The following is a 14,843-nucleotide window of genomic DNA, read 5'->3' on the forward strand; positions in this document are numbered from 1 at the left end:
TCACATGCTTCTGATAAATGCCCCATTGCCCAGCCTTTGACTAGCCTTTCAGCCTTCCTGGGCCCTGACAACTACATTCCAGTGTCAGCTGGAAGTACTTAAAGAAGAGAATATGTTATTACATGGTGGTTACATGTGCACAGAATGGTTTTTCAATCTGTGCATTCATGGTGTAGCTCTGTAAGTCCACCTGCACCTTAAATCCTGACACAGACTCCGTGTCTCTCTTCTCTGTTCCCTCCTCCCCCCACTATCTCAATCTCTCTCTTGCTGTGGATGATTTATTGATAAATAAAATGCTGATTGGCCACTAGCCAGGCAGGAAGTATAGGTGGCACAGAGATGGAGAAGAATTCTGGGAAGTGGAAGGCTGAGGCAGGGAGATGTTGCCAGCTGCTGTGATGGGAAGCAACATGTAAAGATACCGGTAAGCCACAAGCCATGTGGCAATTTATAGATTAATAGAAATGGGTTAAGTTAAGATATAACAACAGCTAGCAAGAAGTCTGAGCCATTAGGCCAAACAGTTTAAATAATATATGTCTTTGTGTGTTTACTTGGGTCTGAGTGCTGCAGGAGCCAGACAGGAACAGGATAACTACAGCTACACTCTCTCTCTGCTCTCTGCACATGCTTCTTCCCCAGGCCTGGTTCCTTTGTCCCCGCTTCCTCCTAATAAAGCTCTGATACTGGGTTTTCTCATGGCTCATGCTTCATAACCTTTCTGCACAGTAACCAATGCAGCTCATCATTTTTAAAACAACAATGGTATCCTTTTAAAGCAATGGAAATACTAATGAAAACACTGCCTTTGACCGGAAAGGGTCATGCACATTATATAATGTAAAATCTATGTAGTCCACCTTCAAGAATCACCAAAGTCTTAATGGTTCAAACACTGTTCAAAAGCCCAAGTTCAAAGTCTCGTATGAGATCAATGTCTGTGAACCTCCATGGATAATAAAATAAAACAGATTCAATTCTGCAGTACTATGGTGGAGAAAGCATTTCCATTCTTCAAGGGGAGAATAAGAAAAATATCTGACCAAAGCAAAACTAATCCATAGAATAAAAACATTAAATTCTGTAAATCTCTGTCTGGCATTCATGTCACATGCTATCATGATTAAAGCCAAAAAGCTCGACTTTGCTGCCTCTATTATGTGGCTTCTACAGCCACATGACTTCTATCTGTGGCTGGTTCCATTAATCCCTTGAATCTTTCCTCTTCAGACATTCCACATTCTTGCCCTCTTCAATAGCCTGGGGTCTCATCTTCCACTTAGATTTTACTCTCACAGCTTTAAATATTACCTGTTCAGGGATTCTTGCATGAATCTAACCTTGTTGCTCATTACCAAGAATCCCAGGTCTCCTTTAAAAATCTATGACTCCATCTCTTGTCAGCTTAACATCCAAACAAATCATTTCTAATCCAAATCCTTCCACCTCTCAAATCCACAGGCTCATGATGATCTGGCAATACAAGAAGAATTCAGTGTTCCTTTCTCAAACCAGGAATTAACAGGCACAACACAATTAACCATCTAATATCCAAAACTAATAAGACCAAAACACAACTAAATCCAGCAGGGTAAACACTGTGCCCTTCAGTTCAAAGTACAGAATCTGAAGTTCATAATCACCCAGGCCCCAAAAGTCTTGGGGAGCCTCACTTTTCCTAACCTGCTGCTTGGAGCACACATAGCTTCCTCAACCAGCTCCATTATGTGCCCAAAGCCCTTCTTGACTGATATCCAATTGTCCTGGCAACTCTATTATCCTGTAATTTCCATGGCAACTTAATGTCATTTTCACAGTGTGACACAGTGGCCCCCCTGGTAGTCCTCTCAGGGTCCAACCCTACCTCACAGTGTCTGGCCTCAGCTGCCTTTTATACTCCCCTGTATATTTTGTCATTCATAACTTCAAAACCAGTAAAGGGAAGTTCTGATGCCAGTTTGAGATGAAGCCTCAACTTCCAGGTCAACAGCTTCTGTGTGTAGACACCCAAGAAACACTTTCCTATTTTTCCAATGATGAACACCAGGATTCTGCTTAATGATCCTAATCTCTTTGACAGGTATAGCTTCTACGTTGTCATGTGCTCCTTTTCAATAATTTAAACTTGTTTAACACAATTTTCTTGATCACAAAAATTAGTCCATTAGCTTTAAATTCAACTTTATTAAATCTTAAAGGACAAGGACAGAATGATAAAAAGAAATCTCAAAGGAAATACTACAAGTAGGGTCCCTAGGCCAATTCTTGACATCGTCCTTGCTCTCCTCAGAAATCTCATAAGCTGGGATAAACTGTTTGTACTATCCTCAGAATTCTTTCCTTCCTAAATGTTCAAGATTCTTTTCTGTTCTTGTGACAAATCATTCTAACCAAAGGCAACTTAGGGAAAGAAAGAAACAATTTGGTTTATGCTTCTAGGTAAGAGTAGAGCTTCAAAATGAGTCAGGTGTGGTGATGTATTGTGTCCCCCATATAGTATGTCCCCCAATAAAATTTACTTGAGAATCAGAGGGAAAAGAGAGCTACTATAATAAATACAGAAGTCAAGCAATGGTAGCACATGCCTTTAATCCTATCATATGGGAGGCAAGGATCTGTCTGGATCTCTGTGAGTTCAAAGCCACACTGGGAACAGACCTAAGCATGGTGACACATGCCTTTAGTCCCAGCACTAACCATAGAGGTCTGGAGGTCTGTACAGACAGACAGGAAGTGACACAGCTAGACAGGCATAAAGCAAATGATATAGCAGAACAGAAAGGCATACAGGTATGGGTATACAGGAAGTAGGTCTCTTTGGAGACTGAGGTGTCAATGGGGTGAGTTTAGCTTGTGACTTTTTCTATTCTTCTGATCTCTCAGGTTTTCACCCCTATATCTGTCTCTGGGTTTTTATTTAATAAAACTGTTTAGCAATTCATCTAAAATTGGCACTCCAATGATTGTGGTATGAATTCACTAAAAAGCCATTTGTGGTCTACAGCCCCCCCCAACTCAGGCTAGAGCTACACGGCTCAAGCTGGAGCTATACACAGCCACAGCTACCCACCTTGAGGGCCTCTTTGGCTTTTTCTCTCCTGGTGTGTGGTAGGCTCTCTCTGGATTCCCATCTCAAACTGCTACCACACTAGGTAGCTGCTTGGAAATTCCCTCAGACTTCTACTGTTCTACACAGTTGACAGCCTTGGTAAGTCAATTAAGATATCTTAAAGGGAGAAATTAGTTAAAACAGAATTTTTTCCCACTTTAAAAATGGGAAACATTTTTACCATGGAAGGAACTTGGTCTGTGTTTGATAACACATCATGCAGTCTTAAAATAGAACAATTAAATGAGAGGATAATTAATGTTGATGGAATGTATGTAACATTAATTATGACTATTGTTTGTTTGATCATTTTTATTTTAGCGTTAAAAAGGTTGGTCAATTTGATTGCCAAGATAAAAGCATTAGAAAAACATGTTAAAATGAGTTAAAGAGAAATTCAGACCCAGACAGAAGAATTTAAAAGTGAACCTATCTCAGGATTGAATTACATGGTTACAGAGAAAAACCTCAGGTTACCAGACAGCAAACATTAATCTACTGAGTAACATTACAGGAACTGCCAAATGCTCAAGGGTATGTATGAGCTAACTGGACTCCAGTGGAAATGTTAGATTTGAGGAGATTTAAAGAAACTATAGCATTATATGGCATGCATTTTCCATTTGTAAAGTAGATGTTAAACTCATGGTCAACTTGTAATAGAATTATCCCTCAGGACTGGAGAGAAATAGCTACAGTGGTGCTAGAGGTCAGAAAACAGTTACAGTGGAAAATGTGTTTAAAAGAGGAGGCTAAAACTATAGAACAATGATGTAGGACTAGAGGTGTGGACATTTCCCAGGATCAGCTTCTTGGAGAAGGTGATTATGTTCATATACAAAGACAATGTTTATATGATAACCACACTCTAATTCTATGCCACATGGCAGCCATGAATACGTGGAACATAATTGAGGAAGCAGTTAAGAATATTGAATCATTTACAAAAGTTATACAGAGCCCAAAGAAAACCTTCATGTATTTTTTTACAAAGGCTGTCTTCAGCAGTAAATAGAATGATACCAAATTCAGAAGCTAGACAGATAATAATTGAATCTTTCACTTTTGAGAACACAAATGCAGCATGCAAAAGGGTAATCAGGCCATTAAAGTTACAATCATAACACTTGGAGGTTTGGATCAGGGACACAACTAATATTGAGTTTCATAACAATGATGATATGTAGATAGGAATAGTGATTTCAAGAGCTTCGAAGAAAAATAATAATATCAGATGCTTTAATTGTGGTAAAAATTATCACCTAAAAAGGGACTATAAACAGGGCATTTCTAGAAACAGTGTTTCTTCAAGGAACAATGGCAACAGAATACCCCTCCCTTCTGGATTACATAGAAGGTGTGCTAAAAGTAAACATTGGACAAATGAATGTAAATCAACAAGGGACAGACAATATAATCCTTCCTCTGCCATTGGGAAACTCTCTAAGGGACCTCTCAAGGGCTCCCATGGCAAATTCAGTTCAGTCCTTTCCTGCCATCATAGAAGAAATCCCTTCTCAAAGCAATTAAATAACCAAATGCATATTGTAATAAACCATACTGCTTGGGGTGATAGAACACTTATAGCAGAGAGAGCAGGAAATTCAGGAGAAACCATAAAGTGAAATTTTTGGCAAACCTATAAATGAACAAAGACCAAAATTAAAAACATGAATAAATGGCTTTCTCTTAGAAGGTCTTGTAGACACAGGTATGGACATCACAATAATTGCACCAGAATTTTGGCATCCAAATTAGACTCTTCAGGAGGTAGATGTCCAGCTGTTAGGGATTGGAACATTATTTCAAGTGAAATAGAGCACAAATGGGTCATATGTATAGTGCCAGAAGGACAGAGAGGAAAATTAAAGCCATATGTGGCTAATATAGCTATGAATTTATGGGGCCATGACCTATTACAACAATGGAATACCCAGATTAAGATTCCTCTGACCTAAGAAACAAACCATAAACTAACACATGTTTCTGACAGAAATATTAGAAGGTATGATTATAAAGAGTAGTCACTGGCCATCCAAACTGTACAAAAACAGGGAACAACAACTGCTGATCTTTCAAAGACACCAACAGCTCTACCTTTTTAATGGTTAACAGACAAGCCTGTATGAGTTCAGCAATGCCCTTTAACAACAGAGAAACTGCAGGCTTTAGAAGAAATGGTATTAATGGATTATTCAGAAATGTTCAACATAGTACTGACACTCAGTATGCTGAAAGAGTGATCTTACATATTGAGACTGTAAAATTTATCCATGATGAGTCAGAATTAACTTTGTTATTAATTCAGTTACAAGATATAATCAGGATAGGAAGCATCCATTTATAAACAACTCACATCTGATCCCATTTGGGTCTGCCCTAGCACAAGGTTAGGATGAGATTGATAAACTATTGATAGGTTTTATGATGGAGGCCTAAGAATTTCATTTTAAAAATATGATTTTTTATGTCACTACTATGACATATGTCAATAGTAAAGGTTTAAAAAAGGATTTTTCCATAACTGGCAACAAGCCAAAGAAATAGTAAAGAAATGTCCTACTTGTTCTTTTTACAATCAGACCCCACTGCCAGTAGGATGTAACCCAAAGGGTACTCAGAGAAATGAAACCTGGCAGATGGATATGTTCCACTGTGGAGAATTTGGAAAACTGAAATATGTACACCACACCATTGATACTTATTCAGGATTTCAATGGGCAACAGCTCTGAGTTCTGAAAAAGCTGATTCAGTAATCATGCATTTGCTAGAAGTTATGGACTTAACAGGTATACCTGCACAAATTAAAACTGACAATGCTCTAGCATATGTCTCTGGTAATATGAAACAGTCTTTTGCTTATTACAATATAAAGCATATTACAGGTATACTACAGGCCACGCAGTCACAGAAAGATGAAAAAAAACTCTAAAGGTTATTTTAAAAAAAACACAAAGGAGTAACAAAAAAACAGAAATAGATAACATAATGCTCTATAAACTTTGAATTTTCTCAATGCTAATGAGAAAGAAAGAACAACTGCAGAAAGACTTGGGATAACAGAAAAAACTACAGAATTAAATCAGCCTATCTACTTTAAAGATGTGCTGACCTCAGAATGGAAACCAGGATATGTATTACATTGGGGATGAGGTTTTGCTTTTGTTTGTATAGGAAAAGAAAAGCCATGGATACCATCAATATTGATAAAGGTTTGATTTGAACAAGAGAGACCTCTTAATTAGAAGAGGTGATAGTTCATCAACCAGCATGACCATCCAATTTAAAATTAACATATACTTTTCATTTAATCAGATATAACTTTCCAAAAAGGAACCTCCCCAAAGTCAGGCTTGGGGAAGGGTTTTTGCTTTTGTCTTTCAGGAGAATGAAGACTAGGGAATCTGAAGAACATTGGACAAATGAGACATCTGAAGAAAAAGGACAAATCTTGCAGAATAAATGTCCAAAAAATAGTAAATTGGCCTATTGGTATATCACATAAAATTTTTATAAGTCTTCCTACAGACACATAACAGAAATGGTTTTTATGTAGTCCTAGTTCAATTAAAAATTAAATCTGGCTTTGGAGTTGGAGAATGGCTCTCTCCTTCTTCTAAACCCAAACATGCTTGGTAAAAGAAAATGCAAAATCTTCGTATCATGTCAGAAGAGCCATCTGATATGGGTCAGAAGAAAACAAAAATTAAGTGGCTTTTTTATTGCCAAAAATCTCAATTCTTTGGTTTTATTTTCATTCTTTAAAACTTTTCTCAAGGTATGAATTTTATATCAAAATTTATAAGATATATATTTTTTAAACTTTTGTTATGATATTAATGATCATATAGAGTACTAACTAATTCTAGAAAAAAGATCTCATCTAGCTGCCTGTACATGTTTTCATGTTTGAGTCTCTATCAGTTTTCTGCAGGGAATCATGACCACACCTAACAGTGATTTTGAAGTCTCCAAAAAGATGATGGGACCCCACAACAATAATTCCACATGGACAATAATAATACCACTAAGCTGACAAACATCACCCAAAGATAAGCTTTGGACTACAAACTGCTCAGGACAATTTTGAGATGGCTCACTGAGATGATCCAGCCTCACAGACTACTCAAAAAAGGACTTGAGATAAGCCCTGCATTTTTGCATTATGCAGAGACTGAGCAACAAATGATATAGCTACCTCTCCCAGGATCTGACAATTAACCCAAAATTTTTCTTTTCAGGATCCCATAAAGATGCCTTTGCCCACAAACATCAGTAAATAATTTTAAGAACACAACACCTACATTCCCAAGTGGTGGGGTGGGTGGTTTTTAGTCTTTCAATGGGTTTGGATAACTGTCATTGTTTAGGATGGTTGGTTACAAGTTGTTATTGTTAATGGTCAGGAAAAAGTCTAAACAAAGGAGACTAAATTTAAGGTTCTTGTTTGAAAAAAAAGAGGATATAGCTAAGAGGTAGATTATTGAATCTACTCTCAAAAAAAGATATAAAAATGATAGAGTAAAGGGTAGATTATTGAATCTACTCTGAAAAGTAAAAAAAGAAGATATAGATAAAAAAGGTATTTATTGAATCTACTTTTGAAAGGCAACTACTACTTTTAAATATTTTTACATTGGATTGGATTTTTGTATATTATATAAAAATGTTGTATATTGCTATAAATTTGAGATGGATTTATATAGACATGATAAGATAAAAGGTAGATTATTGAATCTAATTTTAAAAAGCAACTATTAGTTTTAAATATTTTACAATGGATTGGATTTTTGTATATTGTATACAAATTATGTATATTGCTACAAATTTGAGATTGATTTTGTTAGACTATATTACACATATATTTCTAATGTTGCTCAAGGTATTGTACCTATATAGTTCATTTAACAATGTAATGCAATTTGCTAATCCTTGAAAGTTATTATTATGAACTATTAGGATATAAAGAAATGTAATGTGGTAGTCATTACAATCTAATTTGTAGTCATATTAGGTATGTTTTCAAGGTCAAGCAGAGATATATTTTAGATAGACAGGTCATCTTCAAACCCTTCAGAGATCTATATAATATGGCATTTAAGATGTTTTAATAGCTGGGTGGAAGTGGCGCACACCTTTAATCCCAACACTTGGGAGGCAGATTCAGGTGGATCTCTGTGAGTTTGAGACCAGCCTGGGCTATAGAGTGAGTTCAGCAGCAACATTGAGGAATCCTGGTATCTCTGATGGGCCGAGCCATGATACAAAGAGGCTTCTCTGTAGCTAGAGTTTTCCTGCCTGGCCCACAGTCAGGACAAATCTCTGTCACCCGCCAGTCCCACAGCCGCTCAGACCCAACCAAGTAAACACATATATAAGAGACTTATATTGTTTAAACTGGTCGACCTAATGACTCAGGCTTCTAGCTATCTAGTTCTTACATCTTAAATTAATCCATTTCTATAAATCTATACCTTGCCACGTGACTCATGGCTTACCGGCATCTTCACATATTGATTGTCATGGCGGGGGCTGACAGTGTCTCCTTCCGCCTTCCTGTTCTCCAAATCTCCTCTATGTTAGTCCCGCCTATACTTCCTACCTGGCCACTGGCCAATCAGTGTTTTATTTATTGACCAATCAGAGCAACAGATTTGGCATACAGACCATCCCACACCACTTCTCCCAGCCACTGCCTGCTGGCTTGGGAGCACAGCCACAGGCTTAAAAACACAGCTATGCTACTTAATGCTGCTTGCCAGAATGGGGAGATAAGTATGACTCTTTGGTACAAGTGCCATGTTTAAAAAAAGAAACTAGTGTGTGGGGCTAGCAGTCAATGCTGCTACAACTTCAGTCCTAGCCACACAGCAGTTTAAATCAATGGTCAAAAAACAATTACAGATTCACAATAAGACAGATCCAGATGGAATAAAACTCTGAACAGTTTACAGTGTGGGTAATAAAGTATGTAGGCTTGAGAGAGAGAAGAGAAAGGATATAGTCACAAAAATAAAAGTCTTAAATAATAATGTATAAAAAAATATAGTAAGTCATGTAAAGACAGCAATTATACACCAAGTCTGGATTATGTTTTCTTGGAATTTTTAACTGGAGAGAGACATTTGATTGTAAAGGCTGCTGAGTTAAATATATATATATATGTATATATATATATGGTATTTTTACTTCAAAATTTATGTCTAAGGATATGTTGCTTTGGAAAAGAGGTTTTGCTTCTCTTTCCACAGAAGATGAGAAGCTGTAGATTCCTTCTAGGTTAATATGGTTTCATCAAAAGAGACCCCCTGAGAGGTCTCCAGATGACCCAACATCCAGAACAGCCTCAAGGCAAATGGCTCAGAGAATACAGCCTCACAGAGTACTCCAGTCAGGACTTGACCATAATCCTAAAATTTTCTTTGTGTCCTCATAAGACTACCAGCACCCCCAATCAGCCTAGAAAACTACACTCACATTCCCAAAGTGGATTATCAATGCTTATCTTTTTAGGGGGGTTGATTACAAATTGTTATTGGTCATAGTCAATCTCTTTCTAAGGAAAAAAGGAGTTATAATACAGAAATTATGGGAAAAGGGGGTAGATTATTAAATCTACTTTAATCCAAAAAACAACTGTTAATTTTACATATTTTACATCAGTATGGATTGTAGTTTATTGATACAAATTTAAAGGTAATCTTGTTATACTGTATGTATATATCTGCTCTTGTTCAGGGTATTATGTTTATGCACCTCATTTAATAATGAAATATATAATTAAGTAATACCAATTAATAGTCATCTATAATTGCAAACTTATGGTCATGTTAGGTATGTTTTCAAGGTCATACAGAGATATATTTCAGATAGGCAATCTTCAAACATTTCAAAGACCTACAGAATGTGCATTTAAAATGTTTTAAGAACTTAGACTTTTCTCGACAATGAGACACGTATGCTCCTAGCTTCACCAATTACTTCAAAGTGGATGATGGGCATTGAAGAAACTCCATATGGAGTTAGTTTTCTTTATGACAAAAGCTAGCCATGTACACAAAGAAAGTGCCCTTGCCTCAACTGCTGACACTGTAGACAAGCAGGGAACAAAAGAAAGTGACTACAGAACTTTGCCAAGACAAGGTGGGACAGTCCTTCAAAAATCCTGCTTCACAGATAAGTCTGTCAGATATGCTAGGCCTTTAGGCTGAAGATGGATGCCCCAACATTGCAGAGGAACTCCGGGTGACTGTCCAGGCAGCCTGATGTCCCTGTCATTAGGTAACATTACATCCTTCTGGGGTCTTTGAAGGCGTTGACGACTAGATAGTTATAGTTATAATTTTCCTTGGTAATGATAAATATAAATTAGATACAAAACTTTAGACTTACAAAAATAGGAGAGATGGCAGAATATTTTCTAATTTTGCCAAATATAGACTAGACATTGTAACTGTAATTCTTGCTTGATAACTGTTTTGTTATATGTAATTTTACTATGTTAAAGCTAAAACATTCCTTTTTGACTAGACAGAAAAGGGATGTCTTTCTGTACTTTGTGAATATGTGTTGCTCTGACGTGTTGATAAATAAAGCTGCATTGCCTATGACAGGGCAGGATGGAGCCAGGCAGGAAAATCCAAGAGAGATAGTGAAAAAAGAAAGGAGAGTAAAGGGAGATGCCAAAACTACTGTAAAAGCATCAATGGGACACATGTAAAGGCACGGAACGTGTGGCAATACAGAGATTAATACAAATAGGTAATTTAAGATGAAAGAGCTAGCTAGCAAGAAGCCTGCCATAGGCCACACAGTTGGTAATTAATATAAGCCTCTGGGTAACTATTTTATAAGCAGCTGTGGGACCTCAGGGCCAGGCAGAACACAGAAAAACTTCCAGCTACGATGGTCTGTGACTCAAGTTTGTGGTGTATTCATCAATAGGGTCTTAGCATCAAGTTCTACAGAGTGATCGAGGGCATTGGTAATAAGCTATAGTGTTAGGGGGTTGGGAGGCTATAGAAACCCACTGATCAACCACTTAAAAAAGAGTAGCCTATAACAACCACTGGGCATCATATTTGACAGCCTATGTTGTCTAGGGAGATGTTTCCTCCATTATAGAGCAACTCCATTTACAAATGTGTATGTGTGTTTGTTTATTTATTTATTTATTTATTTATTTATTTATTTATTTATTTATTTATTATAAATATATATTTATTGGATTGCTCAGTATTTTGAAGTCTAGCTTTTGGAGTTCTTTATAAATTTGGAGATCAGCTCTCTCTCAGATGTGGGGTTGGTGAAGATCTTTTCCCATTCTGTAGGCTGCTATTTTGTCTTATTGACCATTTCCTTTGCTCTACAGAAGCTTCTCAGTTTCAGGTAGTACCATTTATTAATTGTCACTCTTAGTGTCTGTGCTACTGGTGTTATATTTAGGAAGTGGTCTCTTGTACCAATGCGTTCCAGACTACTTCCTACTTTCTCTTATATCAAGTTCAGGGTAACTGGATTTATGGTGAGGTCTTTGATCCACTTAGACTAGAGTTTTAAGCATGGTGACAGATATGGATATATTTGCAATCTTCTGCATGTTGACATTCCCTTATGCCAGCACCATTTGTTGAAGACACTTTCTTTTTCTGTGGTACAGTTTTGGCTTCTTTGTCAAAATCATATGTTCATGGGTGTGTGGATTAATGTCAGGGTCTTCAATTTGATTCCATTGGTCCACGTGTCAGTTTTTATGCCAGTACCAAGCTGTTTTTATTACTAAAACTCTACATTAGAGCTTGAGGTCAGGGATCATGATGCCTCTAGAGGTTGCTTTATTATACAGGATTCTTTTAGCTAATCTAGGTTTTTTGTTTTTTCATATAAAGTTAAGTATTGTTCTTTCAAAGTCTGTGAAGAATTGTGTTGGTATTTTGATGGGGAATACATTGAATCTGTAGATTGCTTTTGGTAAGATTGCCATTTTTACTATGTTGATTCTACCTATCCATGAGCATGGGAGATCTTTCCATTTTCTGATATGTTCTTCAATTTCTTTCTTTAGAGACTTAAAGTTCTTATCATATAGGTCTTTCACTTGCTTAGTTAGAGTTACCCCAAGGTATTTTGTATTATTTGTGGCTATTGTAAAGGGTGATGTTTGTCTGATTTCTTTCACAGCCCATTTATCATTTGTATATAGGAAGGCTACTGATTTTTTTTAGTTAATCTTGTATCCTGCCACCTTACTGAAGCATTTTGTCAGCTGTAGGACTTCTGTGGTAGACAATAAGACAAAACGACAGCACACAGAATGGGAAAAGATCTTCACCAACCCCACATCTGACAGAGGGCTGATCTCCAAAATATATAAAGAACTCAAAAAGCTAGATTTCAAAATACTGAACAATCCAATTTAAAAATGGGATACAGAGCTTAACAGAAAATTCTCAACAGAAGAATCTCAAATGGCTGAGGTATTTAAGGAATTGCTCAACATCCTTAGTCATCAGGGAAATGCAAATCAAAACAACTCTGAGATATCACCTTACACCTAACAGAATGGCAAAGATCAAAACACTGAAGACAGCTTATGTTGGAGAGGATGTGGAGCAAGGGGAACAACCCTCCATTGTTGGTAGGAATGCAAACTTGTACAGTCACTCTGAAAATCAGTTTGGTGGTTTCTCAGAAAATTGGGAATAAGTCTTCCTCAAGACCCAGCTATACCACTCTTGGACACATACCCAAGGAATGCTCAATCTAATCACAAGGACACATGCTGAACTATGTTTATATCAGCATTATTTGTAATAGTCAGAACTTGGAAACAACCTAGATGCCCTTCAACTGAAAAATGGATAAAGAAAATGTGACACATATACCACATGAAGCACTACTCAGAAGTAAAAAACAATGATATTATGAAATTTGTAGGCAAATGGATGGCACTACAAAATATCATCTTGAGTGAGGTAACCTAGACTCAGAAGGACAAACATAGTATGTACTCACTCATAAGTGGATACAAGAAGTGAGGGAAGAGATGGCCAGACTTCAACCCACAACTCCAGAGAGGCTAGCTAACAGGGAAAAGACCCTAGGAGGGACACATGGATGACCCTGCGAAGGAGAAGTGGATGAGATCTATAGGAGTGGACTGGATGTTGGGGGGGCGTGGCAGAGAGCCAGGAGTATGGGATGAGAACATAGGGAAATGCGAGGGTCAAGCTGGAACAGGGACAGAGTGGGAGAGCAGGGAGGAGACACCACGATAGATGGGGACATCATGGGAATAGGAAGAGGCAGGGTGCTAGGGAGGCTCTCAGGAATCCACAAGGATGACCCCACCTTGGTCTGCTGGCAGTGGTCCAGAGGGTGCCTGGACTGGTCTACTCTGGTGACTGGTTTAGCGAATAACCTAGCTGTCATCATAGAGCCTTTATCCAGTAACTGATGGGGGCAGATGCAGAGATCCACAGCCAGGCACCAGGCTGAGCTCCGGGAATCCAATTGATTAGAGAGAGAGGAGGGGTTCTGCAGGAGAGGGATATTGAGATTATGATGAAAGGACGTGCAGAGATTATGGGCCACACTAGTGGAAGCCCATGAACTGTGGACTGGTGGCTGTGGAGCCCCCATTGGACTGGACTAAGCCCCCTGGATACAGAAGACGGTTGTTTGGCTCGAACTGTTTGGGGGACACCCAGGCAGTGGAATCGGGATCTGTCCCTGGTGCATGGGAGCCTTCTAGGAATCCAGTGCCTGTGGTGTGACGCCTTGCCCAGCCTTGGTGCAGTAGGAAGGGGCTTGGACCTGCCTAGGCTCAGTGTGCCGGACTCTGCTGACTCCTCATGGGAGACCTATTTGGGGGATGTGGGATGACTTGGGAGAGAGGGCTAGGTGGTGGAAGGAGGGAGGAGGGGGTATCTGTGGGTGGTATGTGCAGTGAGTAGAAAATTTCTTAATAAAGAAAAATGAAATATATATATAAGGATGTGACTATGGTAGTGGGTTTCCATGTGCGTTTTTGAGAGGTTTTTAATATTAGGTACCCTTCTCAATTCCCCAGTCTCTACCCCGCCCTCCCATCTTCTATCCAATTCAAACTTTTTGTCCCATTATTCTCCTTCCCACTTAATAACACCTGCTCTTGAATTCTCCTGCCCCACTCCCTGCACAGCCCCTCACCAGTTTCCTGCATTATATAGATACTCCAATTTAAACACACTTATCTGAAGTATCAAATGTGTTATCTGCATACACAACAGGAAATTAAACATTGACATTTTTGATGGGGTTTTCTCCTTCAGAAGGGTTGTTTCCAACTTCATTCATTTACCTGAATTTATCATATCTTTATGAATGAATAATATACCATGTATATATGAACAACATTTTCATCATTCATTCATCAAGTGATTGATATGTAGGCTTCTACTATTTCCTGGCAATTGTGAAGAGGCCAACAATATACTTCAATGAGCAACTCTCTCTGAAGTAGGATACAGAGTTTCAGGTATGACAAATACTGGTATAGCTCTATTTCTGTGTCTATATTTATGTATATAGCAATATTTAAAACATGGATGAGTTTCCACTTCACATGAGTTACAAAACTTAATCTACAGATAAAAATTAACTACAAATTTTTATATATGTGATATAGAGGGTGAATTAAGGTATCATGTTATAAGATAGCTCAGATTTTAATTCTGTGTGTCACTTGCA

This window comes from Peromyscus californicus, unplaced genomic scaffold (assembly GCF_007827085.1).
Source record: "Peromyscus californicus insignis strain IS unplaced genomic scaffold, ASM782708v3 Scaffold_4__1_contigs__length_199733344, whole genome shotgun sequence".
Taxonomy (NCBI): Eukaryota; Metazoa; Chordata; class Mammalia; order Rodentia; family Cricetidae; genus Peromyscus; species Peromyscus californicus.